The 25,795-nt window shown below is 47.7% G+C and overlaps 1 pseudogene; it reads left to right on the top strand.

Annotated features, from left to right (window-relative positions):
• The first annotated feature begins 8,583 nt into the window (after positions 1-8,583).
• On the top strand, positions 8,584-12,834 carry LOC149360764 (uncharacterized; annotated as a pseudogene).
• The last annotated feature ends 12,961 nt before the right edge of the window (positions 12,835-25,795 follow it).

Below are 25,795 nucleotides of genomic sequence, written 5' to 3' on the forward strand. Positions count from 1 at the left end.
TCTTTGAGCAAGGATTTTCCCTCCAGAGCACCACATGAACTTCATCCTGCAGATTTCTTCTTGCCAATTGCAGCCCCAAGAATTATTTTGTTCAAAATGGTTAGGTGCTCATTCACGTATACCGAACAGGCTAGTCCATCGTAGTCAAGGTCCTCTGTCGTTATCCTTCTTTTTTTGCTTTTCTGGAGGATTGCATTTCGCTTTGTACGCTGGAAAAAACGAACCACTATGTTTTTCTCATCTGAGTTGTGCATAGGGACGCGATGGCAGATATCGATGTCAGAGTCAGCGATTGGCTCATCCAAGAGGATTCCAATCTTTTTGACAACATCGTTTGCATCTCCTTCTGTGGGAGCACCCTTGATTTCCAGGTTGTTAGACCTTTGATGTTGTTCCAGCTCCTCGACTTTATCGCTCAATCTGCGGTTCTCGGCTATGAGTTCTTCGTTTTTTTTTCACTAACTCCTGAAAATCTTTTCGCAGTTCTTTCAGCTCTTTCATGACATCATTTACGCCGTCACATGTGTCACTGCAGAATTTGACACTGTCTTTTAGCGATCTGAGGTCTGCTCGAAGTTCCCGTCTCAAGTCATCGAGGGCCTTAAAAAAGTCTTTGGTGTCCTTAGTCATACCGAGACTGATTTTAAGACAGGAGGAAGCACCGTACAGTTACAAAGAAAGTGGTCGCACTATGCTCTGTTCTTCAAAAGCGGCTGAAGGTGATATGACACTCAAAGTGATATGACACTCAAAGGCACTCAAAGGCACTCACGGCACTCAAAGGCAAACACATGGCACTCAAAGTGTTCGGCAACAGCGCACAGATTGACCTTTTTTTGTAGGACAAGTGTAAATATTCTCACCTGCAGTGTTACAAGAACAGATTAGGTGCGCATTCACTGTGCACTGCCGCCGAACTGCGGCCGCAGCTGGTAGTCGTCCTCCTTAAGTAGGCTGTTGTGGCGCCCTCGTTGTGGCCTGCTTCTTCACGGAGTACGCATGCGCCAGATAGAAACTCGTGCGATGTCCGGGAATGACGAAGGGATAGCTGCCTTCGCTGGTCGAGTCGGCCCGTTGCAGGAATTTACCCGTGACACGGACTGCAGTGTTACAAGAACAGATTAGGTGCCCATTCACTGTGCACTGCCGCCGAACTCATGACTGCCGCCGAACTGATGACTAATGATGATCAAAAGAGCATTTCATTCATTGCCTGGCGGAAATTAAGAGTTGGGCTCTCCGCGCAGTAGACGCAAGCATTGTGAGATTCCCGTGAAGTGCTTAGAGATGATTTAAATAGGAAAATGCATTCGGGTGCCATGGGTACAAGGCAGCAGCAACTTGAAAGCGATGAAGGTGGCAATAAATAGCCCGGAAAAATCGCGAAAGCACAATGGAATCAAAGCACCACAAAACACTGCGAGGTGTAAGACACAAAATGGCACGATCATTCTAGCTGCCGCTTTCGCAGGAGGCTTAATGGTCGCCTCACGAGCTATATTGCGCCTTCCTAATCGTCCATTTCAAGAAGGCAAAAACTTGTTTTGTTTCTGGGGCTCAGCGACTTCATTTGCTTAATTACCAAAGCTAGGCATGCCTCGGGCAAAATTCTCGATACCTGTTTCAAGTGCGCTTTTCGAGGCAGGAATGGGAAGTAAAAATTTCTGAGAGGTGGTTGTTAATCGCAAGGCAGTTTCCGTTTAGCAGTCCATTGCGCTTCATTAGCGACCTCTTCACCTGCTGCCTACACGCCCGGCGTACTTATTTTTACCGCTGGAGATTATGAAAATGCCAAGTTGTTTCACAACAAGAACAGGAACAATTCAGATTCTCTTCTCTCGAACATGTTCGTCAACAGCCAGGTTTTCTTGATCGCATTGTTCAAGCATAACATGGCGGCATTGGCTCTCCCTGTTATCATGAAGTGGGTAAATCAAAAGGGCAGCAACTGCTTTCAGCTCTTGTGGCCCTGCACATGACATATATCACAACCAAGTGGCAAGGAACCTTGTATGTGTAGAATAAAGGAATTCGTATAGACTCCTTCTTCGCCCTTGCTCACAAGGGCTGCCATCTCATCTGCCACCCATCTCAGTTGTGAATGCTTTTTTTAAATACCTGCTTTTTTTCGAGCACAAGGCGTAAAAAAACTATACCTTGGTGTGCGATGGCCTTGTATGCTTGTACATTTGCGTCTATTCTAAAAATGTTTTGTAATTGAAAAGTGTACAGAAGTCATTTTATCCTCTTATCGTGGGTTGTACCCTTTTGATGCTTTGTAAATACTTACCAGCTATTTTCCCCTAGCCTTTTGTGATGCCTTAATTTTTGTGTAAGGTCTACGCGTTTTGTTTGATCTGAAAGTCTTAGTTTCTATAATCTGTAATATATGTGTTTTTTTTTGTTGATGCTCTTACAAGTGTTGAGAGGGATGTATAGCCTTCTCTATACTAACTTACTGTCTTTATTTTGGTATATTGTTGCCTGCATGCTTGTATACTTTTTTCTGTTGGACCCGTTACTAGCCGTTGGCTATGGGTCCAAGCAGTGTTTGCGTATATTTGTAAAGCAACAAAGATCAATGAATGAATGAATGAATGAATGAGGTCAATCTTCCCCACCTATTGTGGACGTGCCTAGGAACACTGGACTCAAGAAAGAGACGATTACTGGAAGCTGGGCTTACGGCTACAAGGGAAAAACACCTCTCCTTGTGTTTAATAGACTACGCAAGGGGCGGAGCCTTCTCAGGTTTCCGGATGAGCACACCCTCCGAGACATTATTTTAGCCGATCGACAGGCTCTTTTTATGCCCGATGGCAAGTCTTAAAATTAAAGAAAGAAACATTCAGGGAGCAAACGTGAGCAGCAATCTTCTCTTGCAATTGCGATCGCATTCCTCGTGATACCTTGGCTAGGTAGGCTTCACAGAATGGTGTCGGCTACATAGATAAAATCTGTGGGCATTCCAAAAACTCTTGAACAAATTATTCCTTACCAAGCTCAAACTTTAGTGTTCCTGACTGAGAAGAGCTGTAAAGTGTCTGCAATACCGGACGGCCTTTGGCAAATTCAATCGTTTATTGTTGTTCTAGTGAAGCAAATCCGAACGTCAAGAATTTGCGGTGTGCTTTCAAACACTGTCCTCCCAGTCGCAGGTAACATGGTTGCGGACGGCGGAGTACGCTAAGCTCGGTCACACTTACTATCAGCGAAAGTCCCGAAGAATGATGCGATTGGGAAGCAGCCTGTGGTGAAACGCTTTACTTCAACCAGATATTCGCCTCCCTTCCAATGCTCAGTGCCTGTGGCGACATAGTGCGCAAGCAGTGCAGCCTGTGCACTGCCTATGCCAGCAGGTTAGCATGGCTGCACGAAATTCGTTCTGCAGCGTCACTTAGGGCTCGAGTTCTGCAGTCGTGGGTGGTATAGAACATTTTATGCTAGATTCGTTCGTGTTTTTGGCATCACAGGAAGTTCTTGAATGCCCACTTACTTTGCACAGCGCAAGGGAGTTTTTGCTTTTCACCTCCACCGAAATATTGCCTCCGTGATCGGATCCCATTCTGCCACCTCCATTTAGGAGCCGAAGGCCATAGATACTCAGCTACCGCGACGTGTAGTGCTAGTAAGTATTGTAACTAGGGAATTTACTCGCTGCTCCTAATGCTCACTGTCCACACCGGCAAAAAATTATATGAAGCTGTCGATCGCGTTAAGGCTGTTATCACACTTCATGCGCGGCTGCACATAATTGCTTACATTTCGTTGGTTTCTAAGAAAAGCTAAATAAAAGATCTTCACGAAATCTTGACACTGCATTTAGCGTAGCTGAAACGAGCAGCTGTGTCCATTTTGTTCTGAATTTTTTAGCCAAAAGAAGCCGTTAATAGCCTAATTTTCCGACTTCAATGAACCAATAAAGTGCTCCCAAAATGATTTCCTTAAATGATTTCCTTACTAGAAAAGTGCATCACCTGTAACGCACAAGCGTTACTTCTCTCATGTGTGGCACGTACAGACATTTTCCGCGCTTTCTGTCCGAAAAACAACTCTGCTAAGCTCGGGTAAGTCCGGATGAGCGGCGAGTGAGCGGCAGCCAATGGGAGAAAGCTCGGGTAAGTTCGGAGGAGCGCCGCGCAAATTGCTCGATATGTTGCACGGGAAGAGCAACATGTGTCGCACAATTCTTTCGGCTGGCGGTGACAGGAATAGCCACCTGTTGATGCAGTGGCACATCGCTTAACTGCTGCGCAACCTCGCTGCCAGTCGTGTGAGGGTTCGCCGCCACCTATGAATGTTAAACAGCGAATGACCAATTCTGCATATATGGGCAATAACTCACGGAGCTCCGAACAGGGTGCGGTTTGGTGGCCAGCGTGAACTAAGTTTCACAAATGCACAGAATGCAACAGACATAATCAACCACAAACGCGCCAACAGAAAAGAGCAGCAGTACTGTTCATAGCACTTTAGGAGAGTAGAGTGGACCTGGTAATTTTTAATACCAAGCTAAACGTAGTCAATTATCATATCCCCAAAAAATTTACTCATGCGGGAAAGTTTTTGAATATTCCCACCGTGTTTGTTTTATTTTTTTAAAAGGAAGCAAATAACTGACAACACTAAAATAGAGTTGGTTCCTTCTCGAGAAACCCGTTTTTGAATGTCAACGCTAACTCGTACTATGGGGATGACGCAATACATCCGTGGAGTTGTGCTGTACTTTTCAAGAACTTGCCATTGTTCCATTTTTCATCTCTGGTTCGAAATGTCTTCCTGGTGTTGATAGATATCCCCTCCTCTTCTTCGCTCCAAAGCTATCTGCTCTTCGATTGCACAGGAAGGCTACTAGAAAACTTTTCAAATTTCTTTAAAGTAGAGCTGCCGGCCTTGCCATGTAACTTACACCTGCCGATGTAGCATAAATAATTCACGAACAAAAATTAAATGAAAAAACGCAGCGACAAAAACGCTGCGACCTTCTTGGAGAAACGCCGTTACTGTGTGCGCCTGGAGAGCAGCCGGTCGTCCTAAGGCATAAATCACCCCGTAACGCTCGGACCGGCAAAAGCTAGCACGAGAGCGTGCCAGGAACGCTAAGGGGCGACTCTTCGCTAAAACTTGGATTGCCGTAGACATCCGACGTAAACGGCTATTTCCTCTATTTCTCGAATATCAGGAGCTTGAAATGGAGGGAACAAATCACCCTAAAATGAGCAGGACAAAAGCGGAAGGGTAAAAGTTTCATATCGTGAGAACTGCCACGCTTACAAAGAGTGTTTTTGTTACTCCTGCACTCTCTTTTTGTTTTCCGATGAACCTTTGAAGAGCAAGGGCGACAGAAAAAGGTAGAGAAAAATGGAGATAACAACAAGCAAATGAAGTGCTTTCTTTGTAGCTGCAGAATGAATTCCGTGATGCTTGCGAACAACGGCGGGAAAGACTGTCTCGAACGCTCAGTTATAACATTCCACCGAGTGACCAGAGCTAATGTATATTAAAGAAATTATAAAGCAATTTTACCAATCGTGCTTCCGCTTACTCTGTGGTTTTCCTTTACACCTAGACATTTGCATCCTAGAGCACGTAGCAGCAGACAGCACCGTTTTCTTCCTACCGTCCACATATTTTTTTTATTGGTTTATTTTTGGTTTATAATACATACGTAAACCAAGGACGAGCAGGCAAAAGGCGTTAAACAACACCTGACTAAGGCCTGCCCTCCTATACAAAAACAAACAACAAATTAAAACAAACATTCAAAGCATTTGACAGCAACCGACTTCGAACAGAAAAAAACGCAGGTTAAAATTAAATTGGCAGTAGTATACAGATTTGATACCAAAAAAGATACAACGGTGTTTACTTATACAGCACTGTCACGAAAGTAGCATATCAAGCACGGCTCTGTTATAGCTTTGGTCACTTCGTTTTTCCATTGCCATAGAAAGTAGCGGTGCGTAAGCATTTAGAACTCGCGGTATCATAAATGTCAACATTTGGTGGCCATAATTTGTACGGGACTTTGAAACAAGGAAACTAACTGTTCGGAAGTTATATAGTCCAGGCATGTGCAGATATGTGTTCTGAAACGTTTCTTTACTGTATTTTATTTGATTCTTTATGTATATAGCCAGTTTTTTGTCATACATTGTTTGTATTTTAAGTAACTTGTGTTTTCTAAAAACCTCCCCTGTGTCTTGGCTGAGTGTAAGGTTGAATACAGCTCGGATATCCCGATAAAAGTCATCAGTGGTAAGCAGGAGTGCGCTCATTGCGGATAACGAAAGCTATAAGGTAAAGCTGGAGACGTTGCTTACAAAGAATCTCATCCGCTCAACCTCTTCCTTACCTCCGGCCCACTGAGAGCCTTTGCATGGCCATTGTAATGAAAATGGGAACTTATCATTGCATAAAGTCCAAGGCCATGCGTGGTTTCAGAAGGCTGGTGTTCTGACAACTCTTTTGAATTACATTCAATTGACCTTAAAGATTTTTTTTTTTTGAGAAACTATAAGTGCATTTTATTTTCAATGTACCTTCTTAAGGCGAGAGATGATGGTTAACAGGGATGTACAGAAGCCCAAAAAACTCCAAGTATTAAGTTTCACCATCGCTCGTGAATGGACGAAGTTTGCAAGGAAGAACGACATCTGTCGCCGATGCCGGTTCACACCTCTTCCTATTTCGAGACGGCGTGTGCTCGCAATCACGGCATACCGCACAAAAATGTCGCTGATCCACAGAGATGCTATCTAAAGAACATAGCGCCCGGGAGCTCTGGCGATTTTTACTATATCGGCGACACGTTGCGGCGGCGCCGTGAGCAAGTCTAAGAAGGATCGGCGCCCGCCGTGCCATGTTTTTAGCTCCGTTAATTATGTGGTTTGCCGGCATAGCGAAATATAACTGCCGCTAAGAGTCGTTGAGTGGGTTTTCTGGAGCGGGCAATAAGCATTGAAACCGGAAACAGCAGCCATACGCGCTGCAGTGGAACACTTGCAAGACCATAACTGTACAGTTAACACAGCCCAACGCGCCCATAAAACAAGATTTGCTCAAACGAGATATGTCTATGTCAACAAATACCAAAGATAGGTCAACAAATACCAGAAGGTATTTGTTGAGAAGCGTCGCTGAGCACACATAATGGCTCAAGCGCTCAAGTGACATAAGTGTTCAAGTGTAAAGAGGTTTCTTCATGAATCTGTCTGTAATTGGAGTCCTTATTACGACATGCGTGGGTAGTGAGTTACACGGTGCTTCGTCGACCACGGAGCGCAACGGTTCATATAATGATTTTACTGCTATTCTATTTTTTCTGATTTTGCACCTTGTTTTTGCCCCATAAAATCGCTAGATGTGACTGGAATCAGTCAGCCACACGCGCGGATGATGGCAAACCTAGAAAATCGTAATACAATTGTATTATAGCCACCTTGCACTCACAAATCAAGTCACCGGATACGACCCGCAGACCATGCAGATCGTAACTATGGATACCCATCAATCCGAGGACATGACTCAAGGCGAGGATCCTCTACCAACCGAGGACGATTACCTTCAAGATATGGTCCGCGTCTGGCGCGGAAAGAAGAACGAGGCGGCGGCATCGATGGAAGCTGGTGCTGGTACCACCCAGCAACAGGCTGCGGCTAGCTCTGCGCATACGCAGGGCGGGAGTGCGCTGAACGCAGCCTCAAGCGCTCCAAGCAACTCCGGTGGCGGCCGCCGAACGCACCGCGCATTGAAAAAGACGACATCGTCGTGGTGCTGAAACCAAGAAACACGGTCGACCTCAAGGCAACTTTTGGTCCTGGACAAGCCGGCGCTGCGGTCCGCAGCATCCTCGGGGACGACGCAAATGAGGGACTTGCGGTGTGGCCCGTTTGGGACCAAAACGTCCTTGTATGTGCACTGAAATCAGTCGACGCCGCGGAGAAGCTACTCCGGGGATATTGGGCGGCCGGTAGGGGAACGCGAGTTACCGTTCCGGGGACGCCCTAAACTCTCCGGTGCGTTCTGTCGAGGCCTCGTGACTGTTTCGCCAGACGAAACGTCTGAAAGCGTTAAACGAAAACTTAGTGCGGAACCAAATATGGTGTCTGTGCGTAAGCTAGGGGGAACCCCGGTTGCGGTGATCACCTTCGCTGGGAGCAAGGTGCCACGGACGGTGTTCTACAGCTACGAACGGCTCCCTGTTCGGCTGTACAAGAAGACAGTGCCTGCATGCCACGCTGTGGCACAGTGGGCCATCGCGCCGATGCGTGCCCGCGACTGCAGCCGGGGCGCTGCAAACGCTGCGGAGTCCAGGTTCCTGAAGCCACTCCTGACGGCCCGGCGGAACATGACTGTGTTACGAGCTGCCTCATCTGCGGAGGCGGCCACCCTACTGGAGCTCCTGGCTGTGCCGGGCGGTTCCGGAAAGCCATCAAACCGAGCTCCCCATCCGGATCCAAGCCGAAGACAAAGACGGGGCCCAAGCAGGCTCCTCTGCCCAAGGCCAACAAAGCGTCAGCCGCTCAGGAACACAAGGCCAAAACCGGGCCATCGAAACCTGTCAAGTCCGGGACCCAGGCGATGCCCCCGGTTCTGAATGCCGTGGACTTCCCGCCCTTGGCACCCGTCCAAACACAGGTGAGCAATTGAAGTAGGGCAGTCTCCGGGCCCCCTACCCGTCCCTCCCCTACCGAAACCGCCCTACAGCAGCACGTAGAGGAGATCAGGCGCTAGAACCAAATTTTAGAGCGCAAAATTCAAGAATTAGAGGCCAAACAGGCCGGGTCATCCGAAACAACGCAAGAAGCTGAGCCAGATGACGAGGATGACGTATCATCCGTAACATCTTGCCTCACTAGCGTCTCGCGGCAGAGCGGGGACACGGTAGTTGGATCAGTTTCCACTGCTGGTCGCGTCGACGGCTTAGAGGCACTGCAGCGCCAAACCGAGCAACTGTAGGAGCAAGTGGCGGCCCTCCCGAATCAAATCATGACAGCAGTCCGCGAGTATTTCCAGGACATGTTCAAGGCAGCTTTAACGCAAGCACTTCCCGACCTTATGGCCCAGGTCACTGACTCAGTCCTTAAAGCCGTGCAGCCCTGGGTCAGCACCCAAATTAAGAACGCCACTAGCTGCGAATCTCTTCACCTCAAACGTAAGACAGCCTCCCGCCAGGCAGCGGAGGAACATGGTTCAGGCTCGGCAGCTGGTGGGTCGGTGCGGCCCCTCTCTGGGGTTTCACCGGCTCCCGGCCAGAGCTGGTCCGCTCGCCCGTAAATATATACAAGATGGTTAACAGATCTAATAGGAATGATAAAAACCTTGAAAAATTCCAGATCATCCAATGGAACTGCAGGGGTTTCAGAGCTTGGAAAAAGCGGTCACACCTCCAGCTCTACCTGCAGTCCCTAGGTGACATGCCGGCGCTCATTGCCCTCCAGGAGCCCGGCATAGACCCTAAATTATCAGGCTACAGCACCTTTCAGGGTGGCCCCTCTACGTGCATCCTGGTGAATAAGGCTTACACCGTGGTTCAGGTCGACTTAGACTTGAGTACCGAGCAAGAGTATACAATGGTCCGGGTACTGCCTTTCAGACGCCGCGACCCGTCAATACATATCCTCAACATATACTGCCCTCCGCGTAAGCCGCGCGTAACTTTCAATGAAATCTTCCTTCGCGCGATAAAAATGGCAGCCAAAGAGCCTCTAGTGATCGCTGGAGCCTTCAATGCTCCCAGCCTTCATTGGGGCTACCACTTTGAACAGACAAGAGGACTTAAGCTGGCGGAGCTCATCTCCACCCTCAGCCTCACGTTGCTCGCGGACCCCGCGTATCCCACCTGAGTGGGGAATTCGGTAACCCGCGACACGTGTTCAGACCTTTTTCTCGTTAAAAATGCTAGAGTGGCTGCTTGGGAGAACTTGGGAGATTCTCTAGGCAGCGATCACCTCCTTCTCCGGATTACACTCGTGGCAAAGGCAGCGCGCAAAAAATCGGGTCAGGCCAAGCTGACCGATTGGCACAAATTCCGAAATCACACTATCCCTCCCGTACTATTTCCTGGCGGCTACGCGGAGTGGGCTAACCACATATACAACATTCAGAAGCAACACGTCACAACGCTACAAACCACCGAAGAGATCCCTGCAGTAGACACCCACCTCCTGCATTTGTGGGAGGCGCGCCGGAGCTTAACAAAACGGTGGAAAAAGCAGAAAACTACTCTAAAATTACGCGTCCGCATAGCCAAACTCACAGATCAGGCTACAGCGTATGCTGCCGAACTCTCAGATTCAAATTGGATAGCACGCTGCGACGCCGCAGCCCATCAGATGAGCTCGAAGGGGACGTGGCGTCTCTTTCGCAGTCTAATCGACCCCTCCGAAAGGAGACGGGAGACGCAAAAGCAGCTCCGGAGTGCTCTGCAATGGCATCAAGGTACGACGGTGCAACTTGCGGACACTCTGTGCGATAGATATCTCTGTCGTACGGAGGACTCGCCTGGGCCTGAGTACATGTACTATGACAGGCCTAATAAAACACTTGATGCCCCTTTTGAAGTGCACGACCTTAAGGCGGCCTTAGTGAAAATGCGCCGGGGTACGGCTCCGGGACGGGATCACATAACACTGAACCTGTTGGGGAACCTACCGGACTTAGCCTACCTCCATTTATTAGAATACATCAACCAGATCTGGGGCGGGCATCCACTCCCTCCAGATTGGAAAACGTCACTTGTGACGTTTATCCCTAAAACAGGTAAGGCCGTGAATACGGACGACCTGAGGCCCATATCACTGACCACATGTACGGGCAAGCTTATGGAGACGATGGTACGGAATCGCCGCTCTCCGTACCTGGAGAGTAAGGGCTTCTTTGCAGTCACCATGTTCGGATTTCGCCTCCACACGTCTGCACAGGACGTCCTTCTCCAGCTGCACAGGGATGTAATACGAACCACAACTATGCAACACAATGACAAAGCCATCCTCGCCCTTGATCTGAAAGGGGCTTTCGACATTGTTAAACACAGAAGCATCCTGGCCAACTTGAGCACTACCGATTGTGGGGCTAAGGCCTACGCGTATGTAAGAGATTTCTTGACTAATCGCCAGGCCTTTCTTCGGATTGAGGGCGAGGAATACAGTTCTTACATGATGGGAACACAGGGTACCCCTCAGGGAGCGGTGTTATCACCGCTCCGGTTCAACATAGCTGTGATGCGCCTCCCAAGCAAACTGGCCCGGGTGGAATGCATTCAACACGCGTTATATGCAGATGTCATTACAATTTGGACCACTGAGGGGAGCCTTGGAGACATGGAGGACCGCCTTCAGCAGTCCGCTTCCATAGTCGATGCGTATGCTATTGACTGTGGGCTCCAATGTGCTCCAGCGAAATCAGAGCTTCTGCATGTCAGAGCAAACCCAAAGGATAGGACAGCAATTCACATCTCTCTGTCAGGAGGTCCTATTAGAGAGGTGGAGGAGCTCCGTATTCTGGGCCTTTTCATTCACCACAGACTCAGACCGGACTCCACCATTGTGAAACTCAAGAGGGTAGGCGAACAGGTAGGGCGCATGATCCGCCGCGTTTCCAACAAGCGGGGCGGTCTGCGGGGCAGGGACGCGCTTCGGCTCGTCTATGCCTTCCTGACTAGCCGGATCCTCTGCGCCATGCCATATCTCCGCACTACTAAGCAAGATGACGCGCGAATAGACGCCATCGTCCGCAAGGCAACTAAGGGAGCCCTGGATCTCCCGGTGGCTACCTTTAAAGCCAAACTCAAGCCATTGGGGGTGCTAAACTCCTACAAGGAGCTGCGGGAGGCCCACCTCGTGAACCAATACACGCGGCTCATGCAGACGGCCACTGGGCGCCGCCTGATAAACCGCCTACACATCCAACATGACTGAACTCCAGAGGATGCGGAGCGTATCCCAGTACTGTGGCGCCATATGCTCTGGGTCTCCCCGCTCCCCCGTAACATGGAGACCGACATGCACGAAAACAGACGACAAGCGCGGGCTCGGGTTCTTGTGAGACAACACAGCTCCCGACCCGGTGTATATTATGTAGACGTAGGAGGGCCATCGCCCACGAGATTTTACACGACCGCTGTCGTCCACCAGGAAATGCACGTTGATGGACTCTCCTTTCGAGCCCCGAATTCAATGCGAGCCGAGGAAGTAGCGATAGCGCTTGCTGCCGCCCACGCCAATTCGAGAATCATACTCACGGACCACCGAAAAGCATGTCATCATTACTTGGCAGGGGAAATCTCCCCCTTAGCTGCTTGCATTCTAAGATGGACTGCCACTGATCCAACACCAAAAAGAATCATTTGGGCTCCTGGCCACCTGGGCTTACGAGGTAATTAGGCTGCTGACGCGGCTGCCCGAGCGCTTACTCCCTGGGCTCCTCATCCCTGCTCTTCTGGCTGGGAGACTAACCAGCCGCTGCTGCGATTCAAGGAAATAGTAAGGCATTATAGCGACAACCGCCGCCTCTTCCCGACCCCTGCAAAGGGGCTGAGTAAGATGGAAGAGCGAACTTTAAGGCGCCTGCAGACAGGTTCTCTACTCTGTCCCTGCAATCATAAAACATTACGATCCTAACACGGATGGGCGATCCCCGCACTGTGGGGAGACCTGTGATATCTTCCACATGGTGTGGGCATGTACTCAAAGTCCCCACCTCCCCCCTTCCCCTACCCCTTCCCGAGAGGCATGGGAGACTGCCCTCCTCAAGTGCTCCTCGCATAAATCCCAAAGGGCTCTGGTGAAACGGGCCAGAGATGGGGCCTCGTCATGCGGTGTCCCGGACTAGGGACGCCGACCATGTAGCGGGGGCTCCCAAGCTCTATTCCATGAAATAAAAGTTTTCACCACCACCACCACCACCACCACCACCACCATCTTGCACTCATTACGTGACGTCCATCTGCTGCAATAAGCTCAGATCACGATACGCAGTTAATTGCTTTGTGCAAAGAGCGCCCCGAAAATGTCGGCTGCATTGATCTTGATTTCAAGATGTATGCATGATTATAAATTTTTACTCATATTTAAAGTAGCCCATGCTTAAAAAAATAAATGGCCAAAAAAGAGGCGAACGGCCACTGCTAGATGAGTTAGAACGAAAGCGACAGTGAGCGACCATCTTTTCTAGCTAGTCCGGAGCGCAAGCAGAATGCCGATTGGTTGGTCGCGCTTGCCTGTAATAGTTACAGGAAGTAGAACATGTTATACGCCGAGTTTAAGTAAAGCAGACGAGTGGTAGGTATTCTAGCTCGAGTCACCTCACCGCAAGAATTCCTGCGCCAGCTCCAATAACACCTATGAAAGCGGACTATGCACTCTGGTGCGCCGAAAGAATAAAGAAAACCGACTGGTAACACGCCGCGCGCCTGAAAACGTCACGCCTCACCACCCGGTTTCTTTACTTCAGCTGACTGCGCCCGCTCACTCGCGCGTCGGGGAAATCGCTTGCCTAAATTTCACAGTTGTCACTGCAAGCGCACTTTGGACCAGGATCTCAAGGTGCGACTTTTAGAAGTGACCACCACTTTAGGCTTCGAAATATACAAGCAAGCCGTGCGTAGACGCCGGTAGCTAAACGGCGGCGGTGGTAGCAACAATTTGTCGCCCGGCACACGGGCCTACACAGGTGGAGGACCATGAAGTAGTTCCCCCTCCCTTTCAGCACGAACGTTCACAGCGGTCGCCTACACGACTGCAGCCCTACAGGAGATCTGGATGCTATAATCTGCTTTGGCCCAGTAGAAGAGTATCCTCCCGCCAGAAGTACAGCTGTGACGTCATGCTAGCAGCCAATGTCAGCACTGGTCTCCCTGTCCCGCACCATGGCATCCCCATACTTGTGGCATACAACTCTTAGAAAATAGTTCCAAAGACGTCACTACGCGCACATCAATCCGCCCGTGAATTAAAAAAAATCAATTCTCAAATGCAGTCCACTTCTAACGTGAACACCTATGCGCCATATGCGGGGTAGCTGCGAAGTGACATGCAAGCAGAGACAGCGCAGGAAGCGGCGACGGTCGTCGCGCTTCCGTTAGGTTCTCGATAAAGTTGACATCACTCTTGCGTGACGTTTTTCGGGGCTTTGATTTAACTTTATCACGCGTTCATGTGTTCGTATCAGAAGTTGACGACCCTGTACACATGCCTCCATAGCTCAAGACATATATTTGAAATTTTATCTAAAGCGGGTCATTGGTCCAGCGGTCGTGAAGAGCTTCGTAAAAGGCTGGTTCCCTCGACCTCTGCAGCGGTAGTGGGAAGGCTGACATAACCTCGAGCGCACTCTAAAGAGACCGGTAGGGGTGGGTACATGTATGCACGGAAACCCATGCTCGTGCGTGCTTTCAGATCTGTGTGCCCTGTGGTTGAGCGAGGCAGAGCACAAAGAATATGCACAGCGTTTTTAGACCATTTTGGGTCTCGTTCGCGGCTTATCCGCAATGTCTATTTGGCTGACATGCTCAGCACACCTGAGAAGTACGAGTTCAACAATTTCACATAAAGGAACGACCTTCATATGCCTCTCTAACGGATTAGGTTGATATCCTAGCGCCATTACTGACATTTTCATCATGTTATTTGTCATCACACTATAATAAAACATTAAACTATAATTCCTACCATGCAAATACATTCGCAAATTCATTCTTTCTGAAGACGATACGTGAGCGGAATCGGCTGCCAGCCAGTAGTCTGAAGGCACAACTACTGAATGATTCCTTGAAAGCCTTCAGTTGTATTTGTAAGCGCTTTGAACTCAGCCAAGTCTAGCTACGTAATTTTGTTACACTGTTTTGTCAATCCGCGCGCGATTTTCCTCGGTTGTTTGTGTCAACTTATGGAGGCAGCCTTGTTGTGCCTTGGTTTGTTTTTCGTATGTATTACTTGTGTCTTTACTTCATACCTCACACTCCTGCGCCCCGCCGCGGTGGCTCAGTGATTACGGCACACGGCTGCTGACCCGAAGGACGCGGGTTCGATCCCGGCCGAGGCGGCCGAATTTCGATGGAGGCGAAATTCTATAGGCCCGTGTGCTGTGATATGTTAGTACACGTTAAAGAACCTCAGGTGGTGGAAATTTCCGGAACCCTTCACTACGGTGTCCCTCATAGCCTGAGTCGCTTTGGGACGTTAAACGCTAATAAACCAACCCATTCACACTCTTGCTTACAGCCTCACATTGAAGTTAGTTGCATAAATAACTAAATTTACGATTCCTCCGCTTACGCCATATCCTCTTAATTCCATGGTAACCGCCTTATGGACTGTTCCCGTGCTAACCACCCTCCGGTTGCGCCTTCCTTCGGCTCCTTACACGCTCCTCCCTCCACGGTAGTCCAAATGGCTACCGACAGCTCGCCCGCCAGTTACTCGCACTAATACGACTGCTGCGGCTAGGACTACTGCGGCCCGAAACCCAGGAAGGGTGCTTAACAGCCGTCACTGATAAAATGCTAAATAAAGTATTGTCTACATCCTTTACCTTTACATGCAGATGCTCCCGATCAATTATTTAGGTTCAGGTAAATGAGTGACGCAGTGCACGTGGCCGCTCGAGGCTCTTTATCGCTTGAGTACAGCTCTAAATAGTATTTTTTGTTTCCCCAATAGCAGACCCAAGCACAATGCATGGCCGATGCTCTGTGTGCAACTTTAAATTCTCTGGCAAATTATACAAAGGAATAAATTCATGTCTCTGGTCCTCCAGCAAAGTGTCTTTTGTTTTAGACTTTTCTACTGGTTCTCATCGTAGCACGTATATTTATCGTGTAAAAAAAAATGAACCCTTTCTGGCATGTTGCATTAAGGCTTGAAAAGCACTGGGCACGTCAGAGTGTGCGCCAAAGCCGGACTGTTCATAAATGTAGGAAGCGCTTTCTGTTTTTCTCTCGTATTTTTTGAGTCCTCTAAAATACCGGGGTCAAGGTATTCTGAAGGCAGCTTCATTCTTTATTCTCAATTTGCGGTCATTATCACTGCATTACAATCTCGTGGCAGCTTCGAGTATATTGGGCTCTAGTAATACACGTTTGTCATACACCACATTTCATTGCTTCTTAGGCACGACATAAATGAAACTTATGTGTCAATGCAAATCACTGTATAATGAAACCTTCCCCAAGGTTGTCTGAGGAAGTAATCTACATAAGGTGCAAATTCTCCCGCGCAGGCGCTCTTCTGAAACCCTCAGTTCCGCTTCGCACGCGGTCTCCTAACTGGAAGAAATTTGTCCCACATCCAGAATTCAAGGCAGGGGCGGAAAAAAACGCGCTGCAAACGTGAAAAGTGTGCTCACGAGATACCACGCATTGTGGAACGAAAAAAAGTAGCACTGAAGTGCGCTGTACAGAGAGGAACGCACTCTGAAGTATTTTATGAGACATGACTTATATTTACGTGTTTTTGTGCCTTGAAAGGCTCTGTGTTTATGGTTGTGGCTTGAATTTTACTATGCCTTTAGGCCTTACGCGTTAATCGCTGCTGGAAACTGGAAGCCTGACAACGCCCTCCCCTCCCCACAGCTTTCTATGCCGTATCGACGTGCTCAGTTCTGGGGAATACAGCGTGCGTGCGCATGTTTGTTTGTTCGGTCCCGCGGGGGAGTTTATCCTTGCATGCTCATCGCATTGGCTTCGCTCGAGTAGGTTGAGATGAGGCCTGCCATCCATCTTGCTCTGCGCGAAAGCGAGCGGCTGGAGGACGGCGTGCGAGTTAATAAACAACCTCGACGACCATTGTCGGAAATTTTCACTCCAATAATTACGGCATGCCTTGAGAAAAGGCGAATGCGAGCGTCGGCTTCACTTGGCGTCAAGTACGCTGTCATGAGCGATGTTTATTTGTTTACCCTCCACGCCCCCAACTCCGAACTTAAGTAGCACGATCCCGACCACATAACCCATTGTTTTCCCTCCACTCACTAATAATAGCGTGACTCCGCTCTCAAACACTATCGATTGTCATGTGTGCTTAGGCATTCAGCCGTTAGCGCCAAAGGTAAATGTTCTTGTTAAAACTTCCTCCGGCTGTTTACAAGGCTCCAGTGAAACAGAGCTAGGTTAGGACCAAGTGAACATGTCTACTTTCTAGGCTATATTGAAATGTTCTTTAATATGATGTTTTTTTTGTATTCCTTCGAAATACTGCAATAAAATATGGTTTTCTTCTAGATTCAAACGATACGTATTTTTCATGCGCCGATGAAAGCGAATTGGAAGCTAACGTGAACGGATTCGTGCATTGTAACAAATAGATCATGAAAATAGGTTTGTAAAACAAGAATACATGTTTTCTAAAACCGCATATGTGAATCTAACCAGCCTCCTCCCAAGAACTTCAGGCATTCGAAGCTGCACCCCTACCTTTCCCCCCTCTCTGTATCTATCTCGAAGCTGCTTTTTGTTCTGTTCGACAGAGTGGGTTACTAAGAAGTGGGATTAGGAGGGCGTCAGTGCCAACAACAACTTAACTTTTTTTCTGCACCCAGGTTGGGAGAAATTAGGCTTGCTGGCATTGGGCGCGGATTCGAGGTAGAGAGAGAGAAAGGAATTTTAATGAGGGAAAGGTGGAGAGGTCGGCCGGTGGTAACATGGCCCTGGCCTGCTACTCCACACAGGGGAAAGGGAAGAGGAGGAAAAGGAAAGTGCGAATGAAGGCTGATTCAGTACATCGCTAAGTGTCTGTAGTAATAGTTTAGGAAGTAATGAACTTGTTGAGGCAGCTTCGAGAAATCGGATGCGTCGGACAATACGTGCAGCTATGGCTCTAAGGCTCAATGTGTGATCACTGTTATTTCACTGAGCGACCCATCCAGCTGGGCTTTTAAAAAGCACTGAGAACTACGAATGAGGAGAATGGATTTTTTCCTGGGTCGGTGTGTTTGCATGTTTACACGTCTCTTACATCCGCCTTTCATTCACTTAGTGATATGTGAATAACAACCGGTGCATTTATACTAAAAAAAATAATTTTACAAAATTTTTTCGTCCGTGAATAAGGATTTGTATGTACGAGTTCTCTCGGGTGTCATCGGAGGAACGCAACTGCTGAGACTGCGTCAATTTCGCTGCCTGTTTTCTTGACGCAACTTCAGAACATCATAAAGTGTCTTATAATAGAGCCAGCGTACTTAGTAATCAAGCGAAAATGATCAGGAATTGTCACTGACTTTCTAAAGCAATGCTTGTCACCATTTGGGTAACAGTGCCCCATGTACGAGGCCAGATTAATTTTCCTAACTGCAAAAATTGAAAGTGGGGACTGATGGAAACTTCAATACCTTCTCAGTAGAAGCGCGGGGAGCGCAAAGAGTAAGTATCTCGGAATTCTGCTGTTTTCATCACTCTCATGCATGCATACTGCAGGAGCAACACAGATGGACCCACTGTCGCTATTTCCCATGTGCTACCTTCCTTTCATTCCGCACCATGGGGTTTGACTAAGGGGCTCTATCCCCAGTACCTTAGGATACCCGCCGGTGAAACAGTGAGTACAAGGTTTCGCTTGCATTGTGCTCGGCTTATCTGAGTGAAATGCTCCGGCAATGAGTATTGTACACCAACCTGTGTAGACGAATACTGTGTAGACTGTGTAGACCATAAATAGCAATCATCTTCAACACTCATAGCATCTGTCGCGATGTTCAATGGACGTATAAGGTTACTCCGGGTACTATGGTTTCCAATGTCACCTAAAGTTTGGCCTTCAACGCGCCTGTCGCAATATAAATATTTCAATAGCGCCATAGCATTCGAAGGCCTTACTTTAGTAAGGCCTCTAAGGCTTTTAGCATTGCATGCATATTATCTGGTTAAGGAGCGAGAGGAAACAAGATCTCAGTTTTTCAGAACACGTTCTTGAGCTGCGCTGAACGACATATTACGCATGCATGCCCCTCGAATACGTAGTTCAGTATGCATCAGAAATGTTGACGGCCTTGCTACTGAAGAGGAAGTCTGAGCATATTTTTTTACCTGCTTGCTCTCTTCCTTAGAGAAAAAAAGAGACTCTACTCTGACGCTCAAAATTTATTATCACTGATGGTTTACAGAGAATGGAGTAATGATATGAAGAGAAAGGTCCCGAAGTCAATGCTGTACCGGGACCTTTTATCATCAATGCATGGGAAATGTAAAACAGAAGGAGTCGGCCAATGAGCAAAATCATTTGTCGGTAACAAAATATGCTAAATAACTTAACTAAAAATGTTCACAAGGAAAGTATCAGTAGAATAAGAGGTAGAAATATCGTGAGAAATCAGTATATTCGGTAAGTTGTAGGAGGCAAATACTGAAAACAAGGTTCAAACGAACAATGTATGATTAAAGAATAGAACGGAAGAAGAAGTTTTAGTTGGAGGGCTACGCGCAAAAATATGATTTAAACAATGCTAGAATACTATAACACTATGGGATGATTGCAAATCTACTGCCTGAAAGATTTCCTGAAATATAAGAGAAAGCACGATGATTTGATACAGAAGAGAAGTTTGTTCTACATTTGAATCAAGGTGAAAGTAATAGTTAGTTTGCCATACTTGGTGCAAAGGTTTGGAAGTAAAGGGTTACTTGCATTGGAAATTCGGGTTATGTTGAGTCAAGCTACCTACGTGAGTGTGTATAAAGAGGAAAGCTATTTTCATGCAAAGTTTTTTCAGCCTTTGCCATTTGCCCTTCTTATTTTCTTCCAGGCTACCAAGCATAAAGTTGCCGCCGCGGTGGCTCAGTGGTTATGGTGCTCGGCAGCTGACCCGAAAGACGCGGGTTCGATCCCGGATTCTTTAGAGGAGAAATTCTAGAGGCCCATGTACTGTGCAATGTCAGTGCACGTTAAAGAACCCCAGGTGGGCGAAATTTCCGGAGCCCTTCACTACGGCGTCTCACATAGCCTTAGTCGATTTGGGATGTTAAACCCCATACACCAAACCAAACAGAGCATAAATAAAAAAAAATTGCAGTCATTGCACAATGCGCCTTCACATCGTCGTATTACTGTTTACTCCACACTTAATGCTATTCGAGTATAAAAAGCTAGGGTGAAATGTGGAAAGGAGGTAAAGGAGAAATTTATAGCACTGTTTTCCGCTTGAAACAATGCTGAAAAGTGGAGACAAGTATAAACTTCATAAGGCTCGAGCGCCTACACATACCTGCATAATGGGATGGGCGGATCAGGCGATTAATGCACCTACCAGGAAGGCAGTGCTTTTATACATAAATATAAATTTTTAATGCTAGCTTTTTAGAAAGGTATTCTCCTCTCGAAGAACTGCAAAGGAAGTAAGCGGTTTGTTAGACTTGATATTGAACCAGAATTTGAATGAAAGCGACAGGAGAAGGTTGTATTGCACTCCCATTTCTGTTTCTTATTTTAGCAGTACGTAACCTATTCACTTATATATCGCCCGGCCACCGGTCAGCTGAACATTTCGCTGCGAACAGCGACGAACATTTACTTCATGTCACTGCATCACATTTACTGCATCACAGAAAGTGCGTGCGCTTGACAGTAGTGATAGGTAAAATAATACAGTCTGAAAATTATGTTTTCAATAATAAAAATAATAAGCCATCTGTTAGAGCAAATTGCTATTTCCAGCAACTGTTCTTCCCATCGCATGGGGTGCTACGTGTCATAATGAGCACCTTTTTTTTTCTAATGTAAACAATGATAGAATATATCTTCAGGGCAGCTCACGAGGTAGCTACGGAGTTGAGTTTGGTCGTATAGCAAATTGTTGTTTTTTTTACACGCCTCGTGTAATAAGATTATGAAATTAAGTCTAGAAGCTTCAGCGTTTCTGAAGTTAATGCTACATTTGTGATTACGATTTTATTGTGCCATTACATATTTCTCGTCTTCTGACAGTGCCTCTAACATCATTTACAAAGTAAAAACTGAACCTAAACTTGGCGAAGGCGGTAAATATGGCTTATTATTTATCAAGGCCACAGTGTTAATGCATGCAACTTTAACAAACATCGACTGAAGCACAGTTCTATATTTAGTTCATCTTACTCTTAAGTGCAAGGGGTGAAGTAATAAAGAAGGCTCTAAGCAGCAATGTCCTACTACTAGTAGCACTAGTTACACTTACCTGCACTAACTTGATTGCGCCGATTGAAATGTTACATTCTTTTGAAATGAAAAGAAGGAAAAGAAATTTACTTCCGCCCATAATAAACTACTCAGAAATTATGCTCCAACAATCAAGTGATGATCAGCTGGTTTATTTGAAAGAAATATGCGAAAAGAAAGCGAATGAGTTCCCTTAGAAAAAACTTTTCAATACAAGTTTTATCACACTAAAAATAACGCATGCATCGTGTCTCACTGCTCATGACACCTATGCTTAGAATGGCTTGAAATGCCTTGAATATGCCTAAGAGTTTAACATATCTCGCATGTCGTCCTGAAGGATAGTGGTCAACAGGAAGGCGATTTGCTTCGGGCTAATGTTTCCACAGGAAAGCACTTTGTTGCGGTCGAACCTTGGTCCCTAGTCTCGCATCCCTTTCTTAACTGCTTGAGTGTAAGAGTATATTATTCACATATATTCCACACGAGAACAGCGCTGTTGCTTTGGCTCGCCGTCGAAGAAAGTGTAAACTCGGTAATTAAATGGACACTGAGGACCATTCCCTCCCGTGTTTGTCTTCGGGAAAAAATGGATTCGGTAGCTCTTTTTGGGTCTTTTGCTTGAGCCCGCATTCCGCTGACCTCTCTGAAAACTACAGCTGTGCGCCCGCCATCGCGCAAAGCAAGCCCGGACTGGCCGCCATGGCCCGGCTTGCAAGGAGTCATCCTGGCTACCCGTCGCAGACGCTCCTCGTACCCACTAGCGTCGGCTCGAGCCAATCCGAACGGTGGCCTGTGGCGTGTCCTGATTGCAGCGTTCGAACGGCTGGCTGCCGCAACGGTCACCAGCGGCGATAATAACAGAGCCGCGCTGAGACGCAGCAGCAGGCGGGCAGCAGACGCGCCATCGTGCCAGAGGGACGCTCTCCGCAGGTCCTCGTCCTAACCCGTTTTGCTCTCAGCCCTTGTATATATTGTATATAAACGTCCGTTCACTCACCGTCGCATCGACCGTGCTTCTAGAACTCGCGTGGTGAAAGCGGCGTACGAGAGCCCTCCCCCCCCCCCCCCTTCCCCCCAGACTCCTCGCTGCTGCTGCTGCTGCTGCAGGAGAAATGTCAGGAGGCTACGTCAAATCACTGCTTTTCTGTAATATCGGGTTGTCTTTCCATATCAGATGATTATTGTCGATTCCCGTCGCTCAGCTCTGCTCAACACAGGCAGCAGGCTGAGACGCTCCAGTCACCACAGTGGTGGCAGCGGTGGGGTGCCCCAAAGTCACAACAGTGTGTTGGCAAAATATACATTTACTGCTGAGAAAGCTGCATTTAAAGTTTACCCTGAAGGTCATTCAAGCTTGTAACGTCTACAACAGAAAATACTCCGTGATCACCGTTTTAAAGTTAATGGCAGTGTAGGTAAGACTCTGGGCCGAAGCACCACGGCCCACTTCCAAAATCGGCCGATGATGTCAGCACCTCTATATTGCTGCATATCAGTTTGTAAATTATAAAAGTTCTTTTTTGGATGAGAGTTCTCTCTTCGTGACTAAGTCACGGCACCTATCAATACAGGCCACGTCCAATTTGTTATTAGTGTCCCTTTAAAGCAATACACTGACACGGTACCCTCCCATGGAATGCTCTCGTAAAGCAGATGCTTCGTGCACGTCGGCTCAGACTTCCATTGCGTCGGCACAGGAGCGGGCCACATCGTGCGCTATTACCGCATATAAAGTTACAGCTCTGTTCTTATTAATGGTTAATACGATGTGCCGGGAAGTTAAGCGAGGCAGCAGGTAACACTACGCCAAACCGCATTATCGGGAAGGAAACTAACAAAAATGTGCCCTTGTCTCGCTACTTCCGAGTCCCCAGGACGGCTCAAGTAAGTGAAGCATGGAACTCTGCAATGAAAGCTAGTGCTACGCTTCAATAAAAACGTTTTCAACACCGAAAACGCTACAGAGAAAACTACAGCCTTGCTTCAGTGCAAAAACATTGGTGGGTTTACAGGCCTAAAACACCGAAGATTTTTTTCGCGTTTCGGAGTAAAGGTACCGTTATTTTCAGTTATAAAAATCGCCAACCAAATAACCTTCTTTTTGTAACGCCTTGATGATCAATAAAGGAGAAGGTGAGCGTTTGTAGGTAAGCGTGGCGCTTTGTATAGTACCGTGTGGCAACAACGCAAACCACCACAGCTCAGACCTCCATCCCCGAAATGTATATGTACATTGTTCCTTTCCTTCCTTTGTTCTCGTAGACCATCCTGCGTGCCCAGAGCCGGCGTTTTCCCGCATCTCTTGAGGATCACGCTCGTCCCACCCAAACCGATCATCGATTCTCCATTTTTCGAGCCCTCGGCGCCGGAGCTACGAGCGTCAGGGCCACGGCACGCCCGGCGCAGTCTAACCGCCGTTACGTCTAGCGTTCTCTTTCCGCCTTTCGTTTTCTCTGGAGCACTCCCCCTCCATTCCTTCTGCCAACATCGTAGGCAACAACCCCAAGTTCATCGGACGGCCGAGCCAACGGCCCCGACCCACTGATGGCCGTCCTAAGATCCTTGCTCACACTCCCTCTTGATCACCATTTGTGGCTCTCCGTTCCAATTCCGCTGAACACTCCGCTAGAATCGAGTCTTCACGCTCCACAGTGGCAAAGCTTAGATGTAGCGCCGCCCTTTCGTCAAAAGTTCTTTCTGTAGGCGGCTAGACATTGCTGAGCGATCAAGGTCTCATATAACGACTTCAGTTTGGGCTTCTTGACAATACACGCACACACAAAAGCTCGAAATATGCGAAATAGAAGCGGAACAGATAAGGGAAGCGCGAAACGTTTACCAACAGCTTGCAGCAATTAGAGTTACGGTCATTCCACTCAACAAAACTCTGAACGGGGTCGAACTATGGTCCTACATCGGGAGTTCGTTTTCACCAAAAGGGTACGATGTGTATCAGCAACCCTCCCATTGCATTATACGAGAGGGAATTGAGTTATGAGACCTCCCACGTGCCTTCCAGCTTACTTCCGTTGATACGTGTTTTGTTGTTTCCATTTATACGCCTTTCGTTCTCCAATAAAAACTAGTTTATAGTCAGCGCTTGCTTGTGTCATTCTTTCGTCTCGTGTCCCGTTCTTGCTGCGCTGTGAGCAAAATCATAAATACTTACCAACTCACACAAATTTCCTCCTTGCTGAGCGTATAAACGCGTCCTGGTCGCCACATCACTGCTGCTTAGAATTTAGTCACAGGGGTTCCGACACCCGCTGAATATGGACGCACATCCCTCTACATGTCACTCCGTCCTGGCAAAGCTCTTCACACTGGTAAGGGGCTTTCATGCTCCGACGTTCTATGTGCGCGAGGTTGGCGGCCAAGGTCGGATATGTGAGGTTAGTGAGACAGTGTAGTTAGGTGCATGCTAAAAATGGCAAACTGTTGGTTTGAAAGGAGCGACATGAAGAGTGTGCACGCGGTAGGTCATACGAATCCGTGCTTGGGGCGGTGTATTAAGCATGAAAGGCTTTTAGATCTAATTATCGTCGGTGCGCCACGGGTTACCTCGGCGCCATAACGGAGGGAGAACACGGATCAGACCTAAGCAAACTTTGTCGAACCTTTCTATCTTCAATTTGGTCCCTACGTACTGCGCTGACGCCACAGCACGCATTCGTCAATAGCAGCGACCTCCATAACCTCTTTCTTATTATCTCGCTGGGCTAAGCCAGTGACATACGAAGAAGCATGTGCTGTGTCCTGCAACCCCTGCGGCGCACGCGTGGGTATCGTGACTTGTGAGCGAAACGGGAGCACAGCGCGTTGCGCCATGCCTGAGCCCACGGTCTCGTGCTGAGCCATGGCGCCATCCTTCTGCGCTTCGCAGAAAGCGATGTAAAAGATGTTGGCATTGCACTCTTCCTCCCGAGCGACGCTGCGAACGGATGGTGGCGCCTGGTAGAAGAGAGACATTGCTTGTCAGCGAGGTTCAGTCCCTAGAAAATTCCACGCCTGTACTGCACAGCATTTCATGCTTACATCAACACTCGACCACGATGGGAGTGTTTTTTTTTTTGCATCGACGAATTGGTCAAGGCAAGCGGTGTGCACGAAATATTAACTACGCTTTCTGCCAGCGCCACTGGGAATGTCGTTCTGCCCGGCGGGATGTCACCCTGCCGCGCGCTGAAACGGAGTTGCACCGCCTTTAGCGCGGTAGAGCCTGAAGCATTTTAGTCCGAATAAGAGTCACGCTCTTTATTTTGTTGGCTAGGACATCTGTTAAAACCAGTACGACCCTGCGTTAACGGTCAACTGAGGTCTTCCCAATTTTGCAACGAGTTCGGCCACACCCCGATAGCACCCTTAGTACTAGGATTAACCAAGGCAGTGCAAATTACGGGACACCTGATATTTTACCAAAGAGTGGGCGTTTAGAATTATTCAACAATAAATTCTCGAAGTTTTACTGCGTTAATTCCTGCGCCATACTAAAGATGGGCTCAACAATCGAAGAAAAAGGTCCGCTAAAAGGAAATCTAACAGAAAACATTGCGTATAGATTGCCACAAATTGCAACTAACAAGGTGCAATTTGACTATTTTCTAAGACTTTCTATTTTTCTAAGACTATTTTCTAACACTGACTATTTTCTATTTACCTACTCT

This window comes from Amblyomma mixtum, chromosome 2 (assembly GCF_055824585.1).
Source record: "Amblyomma mixtum isolate Tamu chromosome 2, ASM5582458v1, whole genome shotgun sequence".
Taxonomy (NCBI): Eukaryota; Metazoa; Arthropoda; class Arachnida; order Ixodida; family Ixodidae; genus Amblyomma; species Amblyomma mixtum.